The following is a 13,530-nucleotide window of genomic DNA, read 5'->3' as shown; positions in this document are numbered from 1 at the left end:
GAAAAAGTCGCTGGGGGCCAGATCTGGAGAATACGGTGGGTGGGGAAGCAATTCAAAGCCCAATTCATGAATTTTTGCCATCGTTCTCAATGACTTGTGCAATACGGTGCGTTGTCTTGGTGAAACAACACTTTTTTCTTCTTCATATGGGGCCATTTTGCCACGATTTCGACCTTCAAACGCTCCAATAACGCCATATAATAGTCACTGTTGATGGTTTTTCCCTTCTCAAGATAATCGATAAAAATTATTCCATGCGCATCCCAAAAAACAGAGGCCATTACTTTGCCAGCGGACTTTTGAGTCTTTCCACCCTTCGGAGACGGTTCACCGGTCGCTGTCCACTCAGTCGACTGTCGATTGGACTCAGGAGTGTAGTGATGGAGCCATGTTTCATCCATTGTCACATATCGACGGACGGACGACTCGGGTGTATTACGAGTTAACAACTGCAAACACCGCTCTGAATCATCAACACGTTGATGTTTTTGGTCAAATGTGAGCTCGCGCGGCACCGATTTTGCACAGAGCTTCCGCATATCCAAATATTGTTGAATGATATGACCAACACGTTCCTTTGATATCTTTAAGGCCTCTGCTATCTCGATCAACTTCATTTTACGGTCATTCAAAATCATTTTGTGGATTTTTTAATGTTTTCGTCGATAACCACCTCTTTCGGGCGTCCACTGCGTTCACCGTCCTCCGTGCTCATTTCACCACGCTTGAATTTTACATACCAATCAATTATTGTTGATTTCCCCGGGACAGAGTCCGGAAACTCATTACCAAGCCAAGTTTTAGCTTCCACCGTATTTTTTCGCTTCAGAAAACAGTATTTTATCAAAACACGAAATTCCTTTTTTTCCATTTTTTTCACAATAACAAAAGTTGCTTCACAAAAGACGCTCTATCTCACAAACTAATTGACTTACAGACGTCAAATTTTGACACGAATCATTTGAAGGTTGCTGCTATATAAAAATAATATGCATTTAATACTAGCGACGCCATCTATGTGTTAGACCGGGACTTATCAGCCAACCTGTTACATACGGACCTATTCACACGTCCGCGTACTATTCTCACTAAAACCTAAATAATTCCTAAAGTAATGATCCGATCGGCTTGATTTTTTCCAAAAGATGCGCAACAAAGTACTCTTGGAACACAGAGTAACTTTCGGTGTGGGATGTAGTGGCCGAAGTAGGAGTAATTTCAGTTTGAAAAGGCAAAAAAGCCCTAGGGATCTTCTCACTCATCGGAGGGTTAACATGTTTATCGCACCCATGTTATTTTCTCGGAAATTATGTATATGATTTCGGCAAGCATGTTATATTTAGCGAGAAAGCAACATTTTTGCGACAAACATGCTACATGGTCACCATCCCAAAATAACATTTTGCTCTTGAAACATGTTCTCTGCGTGTGCTAATACACATCCCCCTTACGAACAATAAAAATCCATTAGAAGGTACGATGGGAGCATATTTCAAATAAAGTATATTCTCTACAATAATTCTCGTAGTTACCATAACACCACAGTTGCTTTTCCAATTTAACCCGACTTGTGGACTATTTCGGTAAAAGTTGAATTGAGCCGATTTTGAGTCAATTTCTAGATTTTGTCATACAAATGCCCATTGTGTTCCGTCACCGCTATCCTAATATCAACTGTTGGCTTACTTGCAACAGTATGCTGGCCATGGGAGCTTTATCGAAGTGAAAATGAATATTTTACACGTGATTGAGGAAAACCCAAATCGTGCAATCAATCGCTTCATGCCATTCCAAAGAAAAAGGTGGAAATAAGCCAAACAAAAGAGAAGTGGGAAATGAATGGCAAGGGGTGGGTAGGAAATAATGAACGGTAGTTTATCAAATAAACAAAGTGCATTGGTTGCACAGACACATCATCACACAAAATAAATACACAAACACACACACACATTCATACACCTATACATTTATACAACTCTTGGATGCAGTCAAGCCCCTTAATTGTTTAATTTCATTTCATTTGCATGTGCTCGAACTAAGGCTATATTCAAACTCGGTTTACCTTTCATTTTTTTTTTTTTGTTCTTGTTTTTTTGCCTTTCTCTTTTGCAGGTTGCCATCAAGGAGGGTTTCTTGCTCAAACAAACCTGGTCTTTTCAACGTTGGCGTCGGCGATTTTTTCGTTTAAAACGTAATAAACTCTACTATGCCAAGGATCCCAAGGTCAGTAGAAATTATATTCAAACATTTATTAAAAAAAAAAAAAGCAAAACAAAAAATAAAACAAACCATGATTGTTTTAGAAGTTGATTGCAATTCAAGTTTGTTGAAGCTGTTCAAGAGGAAGAAGAATAGGTAACTGCAGAGAAACCACACATGGACAGAAAGTACAGCTTCCCACACAAATTTTCCTAATGATGTACTTCCTTAGCTGCACAGAGATTCTCTATGTTAAGGGTTTTTATGATTTTTTTTTTTAATTTTGGTGGCATTATAAGTGCCATTCACTAAAGGTCCATGATTGACATTGATGTTAGTAGATTGATTCGATGTGGTCATCGTCATCGTTATAACAAGAGCTTATTATAAGTCAACTAGATAAAGGTCAGATTACATCCGGTTTGTCGAAGCTTTTGTTCATTTTAATATTTTGCACTTTATTATTTAATAGGGAAGCAATGCAAGCAAAATTATGAAGATATTTCATAATGTCGTTTTTGACATACAATTTGAACTGAGGAAATGCATCACTTGCCTTTTTACGATGCTATAAAAATATCCTGATTGTTAATAGGGAGTGCTTTTGTTATAATATGGATGCGGGACAAAATTTAAAATAATCCAAATATGAAAATATGAAAGATTTTATCGAATCGCTACATTATAAGATATTGCCATGAATATGCCACATGGGAGGACAAGAAACTATCTCCATAAATATAGTAATTAATTTAGCCATTTTCAACTTAATATAAAAGGACTGACGGATGTGAAGGAACTCTCATGCCATTTATAAATAGGTTATACAGGGGCAAAAAATACGAATTAAATAATAATAAAAATTAAAATAAAAATAATAATTTCCGAAGTGGTAATAAAATTTAAACGTCTGACATATAGTTTGGGGTTTTGAAAACAGTTCATGTGATCCGTGACTTAAGCTTTAGAGTTGTAAGAAAAAACATTTAAATTTAAGATAAATTCCATTAGATTTGGCTCTATTATGAGTAAAATCGGAATATGAGTCAGCATAGAGCCAATTACATATATCACGGCTTAAACTTAAGACTTCATTCCACCATTGGAATAGAAATTCTAAATCCTCCTCAAATGCCTAGAATAGATACTGGGGGGTAATACAGTGAAATCTGTAAAACTTGGACACCCTAAAAAGAGGCAAATCTCTAGACAATTTTTGTGATACGTTTGACATAACAATGTACCTCTCATTAGTGAATATCTCCAAAATATGGACAAAATTTAGGCGACCGCGAGCATCCATTGCTTAGAGGTTTCACTGTAGTTGTATGAGAGACCGGGACTCCAACATTGAGATCCCAGCACCACGAAGTTCGAATGGCAAATGAATGTATGGAATCACTTAGTACTAAACGATACCATGAAGAATGATAGCCATGACAGGCCATGGTATAGTCCTGCGAGTGGCAAGGGTAGAACGACTTAGAAATAAATCTAGGCAAGAAACCGTGAACATTTTCGTTTAAAGCAGGATGGTAATGCAGGCATTATGGTGTGATCACGAACCGTATGAGAATTGATGATCAACAATTACCCGGTAAGTGGAACATGCCTGAGTAGTGGTATGGTCAGTATGATCGCATACAAAGGATCCTCGATTCAATACCAATTTCGACTAAATACCAAAATGCTCTTCTGTGGTGGACTATCCCCTCTCAGTAATGCTGGTGACATACCGGAGTGTTTCAAATTTCATTCGTTCGGACTCGGGAGTTCCTTGTCATCGAAAGTACTGACTGAATAATCCAAGTAAAAATAAACGGCTACCACTATAGCCAACCTAACCTATCCTCAGTGATTCAAACAAAAGTCCCATGAGGACGAGTTGGCGACACTTTTTCAAATTGTTTGCTTTTTTCTGGATCAAAACAAAAATGAAAATCCTTTCTAAAGCACAAACAAATAAGAGAGACGTTTTCCACACGTGCTAGCAAAATGTAAGCATACACCTCATCTCAACACTCTTCCCTCGATAAAGCTTAGGATTTTCCTGGTTAAATTCCATTTTCCAAAAAATTTTACAATTTGCGGTCTAAGTCTTTTGGTATTTACTTTGGCTATTAAATGATGAGTTTTTAGATTAGATTTTTACAGCCAAATAGCTTTTGAATGACTGTGGCGCATTTTTTTTTGCAGCATTCATTCATTGTTTTGGCTTTGGCTTGTATTTTGTCTTTTGGTTTCATGGTTGTTTTTCGTTTCTGTCCTAAACATAAATCCATTAAAATCAACTCAAAAGAGTTGAAGGTTAATTAAATTCTTTGAAAATCCCTCAAATACATCACCAACAAAAATGTGGTTTGCGGCCACTCTGAAAATGTTTGCTGTAATGAGTTAATTAATTTATGTCTCCTTTTTTAATTGAGTCATGACATTATGGGTAGGAATATGATTTTTCTTAATAAGGGAAAACTAATAAATTGGGATCAATATACAAGTGGTGAGTGTTGGTACTTGGTTTGGGAAAGAAAAAAAGGAATTTTTAACAGATCTGAAGAAAATCTGATGGTTAATTTGCTAAATATTTTACCATAAAAAAGCAGGCATTGTATCTTAGGGTATGGTCACACTGAGCATAGGTTTGACCAAACTGAGTGTGAAACTTTTTTCCAGGAGAATTTTCGAAATATCTGGATACCGTTTTTGGAAATCGTTCCTTGCATGATGATATGTATGTAAATGTTTGCTGGTTTCGCTGTGGTGACAATTTTTTTTTATTTCTGGCAAATATTGTCTTGTGTAACTGTTGAAGTATCTCCCAGGAGGAAATGTATTCTATGGCAAGACTAAAAACGTAAGATCTATTAATAAGGGCATTTCTCATTTAAGAGCAAAAATCTTTGCGCTGAAGTCCTTCAATAAAAATCATCTTAATATGCTTTGTCTCATTGTAATCCCCCATATAAGTTTCGTTTCTAAACACAAAATAGGTTCTTCTTGGAAATTGTGAACACACAAAAGCGGAAGCAGTTCTCATAAAACTAAATTCTTTCATTTCCTTTGTATCTTCTTTTTTATAAATTTTCCGCCTTTGCGGATATACTTATGACACATATACGTTTATCATGGAGTTATCATAAGTGTCATTTTTTTATTTCATACTTAATATCGCATATGAGGCATACGTGCAACAGTGGTATCATACACATTCCAAATCTTCAATTGCCTGGCTATAACGAGATAAGAAAAAACGAAGGAAAAACTGAAAAAAGAAAAGCATAAGAAAAAGTTTGTTTTTTATTTTTTTTTTGGTATAAAAAGATCTTTTGAAGGAGCTTAGTTTGGGCTCATAATCCATAAATATATACATGTCATGACTCCATATGTGTGTGTGTGTGGATTGGTAAACACATACAAAGTATACAAAGTTATTACATTTCGCGTTAATTGTTTGTTTACCTTTTTTTGGCTTATAGGCCCAAAACATGTTTACCAAAAAAGAATTTTGTTCGAAATATCTATAGAGGAAAAATGCCTGAAAATGCATTATTATTAGAAAATTATAAAATTCAGTTAGCATTTCATTCATTCTCTTCAGTGAACGTTGCAATTAGAGTACAATAAGCTTGAAATAAGTTTTTATTGTCGGAGATATTACTTTAATGTCCTTGCCCTGCATATGTGAGCAATTCCATTAAATTTTCAGGAATTTTCGAGATGAAAAAAATTGGCTGTGTTGAAGTTGGCCTAACATGCACTGGATGTTATTATTCATAAAAAAGTATATAAGGTAGAAAATTCCACCATATATAGGATTTCTGGCCTATACTACCTTAAGAAGATCGTTAGCTCTTAAACATGTCGTCTAAGCGAACACAAATATCCAATGAAATAACGATATTCAGTTTTTACACCCAAAGCAGAAGTAAAATCGGTAAATTCTAATTTCGGGCTACTTATTTAGTGTAACGTCCTCTTACAGGTATAAATCAAATTTGATCAAATTTTTATCTTTTTATAGACCTCTAGATTTCCAATTTTTGGCTATAGGTTGAAAATGTGAGTGTCTACAAACCCAAGAAGCAAAATCGGGAGATCGGTTTATATCGGGGCCTATCTTTGAACTTGACTTGTGTGCAGATAAAAAAACGAAAAAAACAAAATTTTAGGACGATAGGGCCGCTACAACCAGAGAAGGAATATGATCACCTCAAACATGTTTTAAGAGCAAAATGTTATTTTTGGGTGGTGTCCATGTAACATGGTTTTCGCAACCATGTTATTTTCTCGAAAATCATGTATCTAATTGCGGCAAGCAGGTTATATTTGACGAGAAAATGAAATTTTAGTGGCAAACATGTTACATGGTCACCATACAAAAATAACATTTTGCTCTTGAAACATGTTTGAGGTGATTATATTCCGTCTCTGCGTGTATTGAAGGCTTTTGCGTGATTACAATAGACAGACAGGCGGACTTCATTATATCGTTTTAGAACTTCTTCCTGATCAAGAATATTTATACTTTATAAATATAGTCGGTAATCCATATTTTGATGTGTTACAAATGGCATATCAAACTATATTCTAATGACATGACCTTTTTTTTGAAATCGCTCATATGTATTTAAAGGCCCAAAAAGGAAGTCTCATTATGGCCATAAGAGCATAAAATATTTTCATATATGCTCCTTTATATATTGATGTTTTTGTTTGTGTTCATGTGTATGTGTATGTGTGTGTGTAAATTGATATGGCTGTTTGAACTTTATAAGAAAGCAATTTAAATTTGTAACACACCTGAGCTTTTTCCTTTGCCAGTAACCTTTTTGGATTAGAAGTTATAATCCGCAACACACAGACACACACACTCACATATGTACTTACCCAAGGCAAAATATGTTAAAAACCCATAACCATAAGCAATGAGGAACAACTTTTGACAAAACAGCCTATAACAAAAACAACAACCAGACTGATTCAATGGATCAATGTTTGTTTTCCAGTTAAACTGATGGTTATTTAAGGAAATGCCATGCAATAAAGAAAACATGTATGTTAGAAGGTGTCTTCTTTCAGGGTAAAAGATGGGTTAAGGTCTTCAATTTCAATTTTGACTGAATATCCTATCCATCCTAATGAGTTTATGGAAGGTGTTAGGAAATTTGCAAGTATCTAAGTACGTGCGTGTGTGCGTGTAGTTTTATGTGTTAACAGACAATTGATATGAAGATGTATAGATGCGTATGTGCGTGTTTTTATTATTTTCTTGAGTGTTGTCTTCGAACCATGTGATAGCTGTAGTATTTTAGCGCGTGCTTTAGTGTTTACTACGTTTCCACCACTATGTGGTGTTGCCGCCACTTGCCTACACACACACATACGCATTCTCATGTACATATGTTTTTCTATTTGCCCCACAAAATGCATTGGTGGAATACAGAAAATAAACGCACGTGAGTGATATCAACGAAAAAACGAGGATGTAGAGGAATTTATTTATTATGTACTCTCTAAAATCTAAGAGAGAGAGAGTCTTATAAGGAGAGTCTTCCCAGGGTTACCATTGAGAATTTCTGAAAGAGAAATGTAGCGTTTTATTATATGCAGATACTTTGAAGGAAAATATGAATTGTGCGATGATGATGCAAAATATTCTACACTCAAAAAAACAGTGAACCAACCAGAAAGGAAAATTTTAGTTAATTGTAGTTTTTTTTTTAGTAAACTGTGTTAATGTATATTCAACAAAATTGCTTAGACATAATTAAATTGCAAAAATGTCTTTAGTGTCATATGAAGTTCAAGATGGTCGCATTATTGGTAAAATTTACAAATTTTAAGAAATTCTGAAATATTTTGTGGGAGATACGAATATAGTAAACCATTATGCTTCATTTGTGTATAATTTCCCCCTTTTTTAGTTAATTTAACTAATGTATGCAAAAAATTATTAGAGTCGAGGAAACGTTCTCAAATCATAATAATACCATTAAAAGGTGATACGGTCAAAATTTGGTCAATATAAACTTGACGTATTTCTTTCAATTTTGCATTTAAAAACCTGAACACCCCTCATTTTGAAGGTGAGTGTGTGTAGAATGTTGCTCCTGTTTTGATTTTGGAATTCACTCTTCAGTTGTCAAAATGCCGCCCAAGCAAGAAGAGCAGCGTATCAAAATTTTGCTCGCGCATCGCGAAAATCCGAGCTACTCGCACGCAAAGCTGGCAAAATCGCTAAAAGTTGCCAAATCAACCGTTACAAATGTAATTAAAGTGTTTGGGGAACGTTTGTCGACAGCCAGGAAGTCTGGATCGGGGGGAAATCGAAAACCGGAAGCCGCTGAGACGACAAAGAGAGTCGCCGGTAGTTTCAAGCGAAACCCTAACCTCTCTCTCCGAGATGCCGCAAATAAGCTGGGTGTATCGTCTACAACCGTGCATCGAGCCAAAAAAACGAGCCGGACTATCGACTTACAAGAAGGTAGTGACTCCAAATCACGATGATAAACAAAATACGACGGCCAAAGCGCGATCCCGTAGGCTGTACACGACGATGCTGACGAAGTTTGACTGCGTGGTAATGGACGACGAAACCTACGTCAAAGCCGACTACAAGCAGCTTCCGGGACAGGAGTTGTATACGGCAAAAGGAAGGGGAAAGGTAGCAGATATTTTCAAGCACATAAAACTGTCAAAGTTCGCAAAGAAATATCTGGTTTGGCAAGCCATCTGTACCTGTGGCTTGAAAAGCAGCATTTTCATAGCTTCCGGGACTGTCAACCAAGAAATTTACGTGAAAGAGTGTTTGAATAAACGTCTGCTGCCTTTCCTGAAGAAACACGGTTGTTCCGTACTGTTTTGGCCGAATTTGGCATCTTGCCATTACGGTAAAAAGGCCATGGAGTGGTACGCCACCAACAACGTGCAGGTGGTTCCCAAGGACAAGAACCCTCCCAACACGCCAGAGCTCCGCCCAAGTGAGAAATACTGGGCTATTGTCAAGCGGAACCTAAAGAAGACCAAAAAAACTGCAAAGGACGAGCAGCAGTTCAAGGCATACTGGCTTTCTGCGGCGAAGAAGGTGGACAAGGTGGCTGTACAAAATCTGATGGTAGGTGTCAAGCGTGAGGCCCGGCAATTCGGATTTGGAAAAGCGAAAGCCTAACTGAATATTTTTCCTGAATTTTATACTAATTGAACTGAATTGAAGAAATTTAATTTGATTTTTTAAATAAACGATTTCACCGATTTACACGCGTTTTCCCTTGACCAAATTTTGACCGTATGACCCTTTAGATAAAACCTCGTACACATTACAATTACAAAATCCACTTTAACTAGATTTCAACTGTTATTTGCCTTATCAAAAAGGAATTTCAAATCCACTTTTAGTAGATTTCGAGCCTAATGTGAATGGGCTATAAAATAGAATTATATTGGCTTTAGTGTCATTTAGTGTTAACAGGTTTTTTGAGTGTATTTAAATAAAATTGTCTATTTCAAATTTTATAAATACAACCATTAGCTAACACACGCAGAGAAGGAATATGATAACTTCCTAGAGCACAATGCTAATTTTGGAATATGGAACATACTAGTATGCCCTAACCAAATTGTGCTTCAGTCTACAAGCAAAAAATTTTTGATCTGATTCAATCACGAAATTAATTGATCCAATTAATTTTTTAATTGAAATGTCTTCAATCACGAAAATGATAGTATCAATCACAGTTTTAATTGGAAATTAAAAAAAATACTTGATTAAAAAATTAATTGATTTTATTAGGAATTTTCAATTAATTTTTTTAATCGATTCAATTACTGATTAAAAATGGATAGTTTACTGACTTACTGATTAAAAATGGATAGTTTGATATAAATTTTTAGTTCAAAATTAAAAAAAATGCCGATCACTTTGTGACTTAGTCTCCCGAGTTTGATTAAAAAGTTAATTGTATCAATTAATTTTTTAAATAAAAATTTTAAAATGTTTAATCATTGGCATAATTAGCTTAATGTTTCTATCTTGATTAAAAAGTTAATTGTATCAATTAATTTATTAATTAAAAAAATTTCCAACTTTAATCAACTTTTTAATTGGAAATATTTTGGTGATATTTTTTTCTGTGTAGAGCAAATAAAAATACATTTGGTAAAAAGGAAAAAAGTTATATACGAATGAAAATTGTACTAAAATCGAATATAAAATTTGACCAATAATGCTAATTGGACATATATATTCCAATGGTGCTAAAAATATTTTTGCAACTTCATACTCCATTTTTCCCTAAAAATTCAAAATTTGGTAAACAAATTAAATAAATCTATCCTGTTTTTTTTTCTTTCTTTTTTTTCTAGAATTTTATAATTTTTATCACACCGGTGTTTGTAATAAAGTTTAGTTAAAAATGTTTAAAGTTAACCTACATTTTCTTTCCCGGTGGGGTCACTTTTATTTCCCATAATTTCTAATAATATAAAAAATTAAGGAAAATTTCTAATTATTGTAGAAAAAATGCTCTAATACATTCAGGCACGTTTATTAGATGAAGCAGAACACTGTCGATTAAGGTTAAAAGCTTCCTCTCTTTCTCACAAAAGCATAAAAAGCTTTCTGCTCTTTTACCTATAATATGAATCCTTTGGGGAGACATGCGGTCTGTGGTGGAATCCTCGTTTGCCATATAAGAGGAGATGCTGAAACGAAAAACGCTCAGTAGTTACCCAGTTGAGCAACGGTTAAAACAGTATCCAAAGAAGAAAAATACGCATATTTGAAAATCAACAAGAACCCAAAAAAAATCTTTAAAAAAAGAAGACCAACCAAAAAGGAAAATAAAAACCCACAAATATACTCATTGGACCAAAAAAGGAACAAAAGCGCTTTTCAAATATACAAATTATAAAAAAGTACCTTATAAACACACCCTCCCATTCCCCTTCTCCTACTTCCCAAAACATTAGAAAAACAATGCTTACAATTTAAATAAGAAAAAAACGAAAGAATATAACAAAAAGAAAAATAAACGAAAAAAGAAAAATCACATCAATTTAAGTGTAACATTGTTATTGTGTAAAAAAATCCCGAAAGGAACCCAACAAAAAATCATAAAGACAAAAAGGCGAAACAAATCCAAAACCTTCGAAATAGGTGTTAATTGTAGTGAACCTTGCTTGAAAACTTCTTCGTCAGTGTAACTACCTCCAAGAAAAAAAGCTACAGTGAAATAATATTTGTCGATTAATTTGCCAGACTCCCCAGAACGGAAAGGTAAGAATACTAAGTGTATTTATCCTCTACGTGTAACTGATATTGTCTCACAAACACCCGCACGCATACCTTCACAGCTCATATTCGCACAGGCAGAGGAAATCGAATGAAGGCAAACCCAACATTTACCGGAAACAAATATCAAAATTCGTTTTCGCGGAGAATCGCTGACTGTTTTTGGTGAAGGCAAACAGCTTCAATGTTTTGTGAGAGGTTTCACTTGCCACTTTCGCATAAAGTTCATTTTATTTCAGGGCCGTAAAATGTTTACTAAGTAAAAGTTTTACCAACTTTTGCCCTCCATTTGAACATACTAAGCCAAACATCATCCTACCCATGCATCCACTCTCAGCTCCTACTGTGTTGCTTATCTTTATGAGCGGTGGCAAAAGGTCAAAGTGTCTTCTATTCTGGCCCAATGCACAATTCTATAGGACGCTTAAAAATTTTCCAAATTGTGTTTTTTTTTTGCGCTCATGGTCAAGGGGGAGATTTTGTTGTCAGTGCCTTCTTGGATTCTACCAAGTAAATATTTAACATTTCAAGAAAGTCCACAAAACCAGCATATCCAGCAAAGCCAGTAAACTAACCATCGCAAACTAGTGTGTCACCACAGGACTATGTGAATAATTTAGGCTGTCCCCCTTAAGGCTAAGGAGTAACTAAAGGAAGAAGCCATCAAAATTTTTGTGTTTTTGGCTTCTATCCAATTCTTCTTTAAAATTCTAGAAAGGAATGGGACGGGGGACTTTCTTTTGGTATGGACCCAAGTTGAAAGTTTTCCTTCATATTTTTTTCAACTAAACTTCTAACAAAAAACTTTTCCATTTTGTCTGCATATAATCATCTTGAAGTTGAGTTTTTATGGACACCCAATAAGGCAGCCTATTTGTTTGTTTGGTTTTGGGGATTTGGTATTCTGGAGACATTTGGAGAAATGACCACAGACATTTTCTTTTAAGCTATAGTATGTGTATTTTAATTTATCAAAGGATTTACCTTAATTCAGGTCAAGATGCAAATTCGACCCATCTGAAATATTTAGAATACAAATTTGAGAAAGTTCTATGCCATTTAAAAACTAAGAAAAACCACACATCTGGCCTAAATGAATTAAAAATGTTTGGCTTTACATTTAAGAGTAAGGAAAAAATACGTTTTTAAAGAGCCTTATAATTATAAATAAATATGATGGGATAGTAGGTATATTTGATAAGATGCAAATTTTTTTGAAGATCGGCTATTACAACGGTCTAGATTTTTCCTTAGTCACAAAAATAGAAATACGGATTTTCTAAAATCTCGGTTTTTGAAAAAGCTGATCTTAAATTTTCCAAAAATTTAAAATTTTTGACGATATTTCACAGCAGCGACTAATGCTTTGTACTGACAGGGTATATTTACTTGGGCCAAGTCAAACTTTGTGTCGTCATGTCTTTCGAAACAAAAGCATTTGGTTTTTTTTAAATGGTACTTAAATTTATGAGAAATTCTAAATTATTAATAACGACAATAACTTCCACAGTTAAATTATCATTATAGGTTTTTTATTTCTCAATATAAATATATTGAGGAGTAAAACATTTCAATAGGCCTTTTTATGTAATGTATATGTGATTGTAGCGAAATTATTTACAATTTCAAATGGGGTCTAACAAAATCATGAGCTTGAAAGGGACATTAGTCCTTGTCATGGGTACATTTTTGGAAGCAAATCTATCAAGTGATGTGTATTTAGGTGGGTCAGAAAATAAGATTTTGTTTGAATTAGTTTTCAAGGTATTCACCTTGAAAACTAAAATATGCGCCTTCCGAAGCATATTTTGAGGAATATTTTGCGTTAACTTAGTCAACTATATCCTTCGTGCTGAAAACAAATTCGAAAAGATTTGAATTCTTTTAAACAAATCGGACTACTTGATTTTTCGTTTATAGGTACAAATACGGCGGGAGAGGGTGTACCTTCTTCTATATTTCTTGTGAATTTGAAGTGTGGTTTGTCAAGAAAGGTATCCTTCTCCTCAACATATCTGAAAATCAAGCACTATATTATAATA

General features: G+C 34.6%; 1 protein-coding gene across 1 annotated transcript in view; it reads left to right on the top strand.

The window, feature by feature from the left end:
• The first annotated feature begins 2,112 nt into the window (after positions 1-2,112).
• LOC142220077 (diacylglycerol kinase eta) overlaps positions 2,113-13,530 on the top strand; it is a 146,998-nt gene continuing 135,580 nt past the window's right edge. Inside the window, exon 1 of the mRNA XM_075289001.1 lies at positions 2,113-2,223. The gene's annotated coding sequence lies outside the window, so the exon portion shown is untranslated. The remainder of the gene's footprint in view (positions 2,224-13,530) is intronic.

This window comes from Haematobia irritans, chromosome 1 (assembly GCF_050003625.1).
Source record: "Haematobia irritans isolate KBUSLIRL chromosome 1, ASM5000362v1, whole genome shotgun sequence".
Lineage (NCBI taxonomy): Eukaryota > Metazoa > Arthropoda > Insecta > Diptera > Muscidae > Haematobia > Haematobia irritans.
The sequence above is the reverse complement of the archived record's forward strand: the minus strand, read 5'-3'. Positions and strand labels throughout refer to the sequence as shown.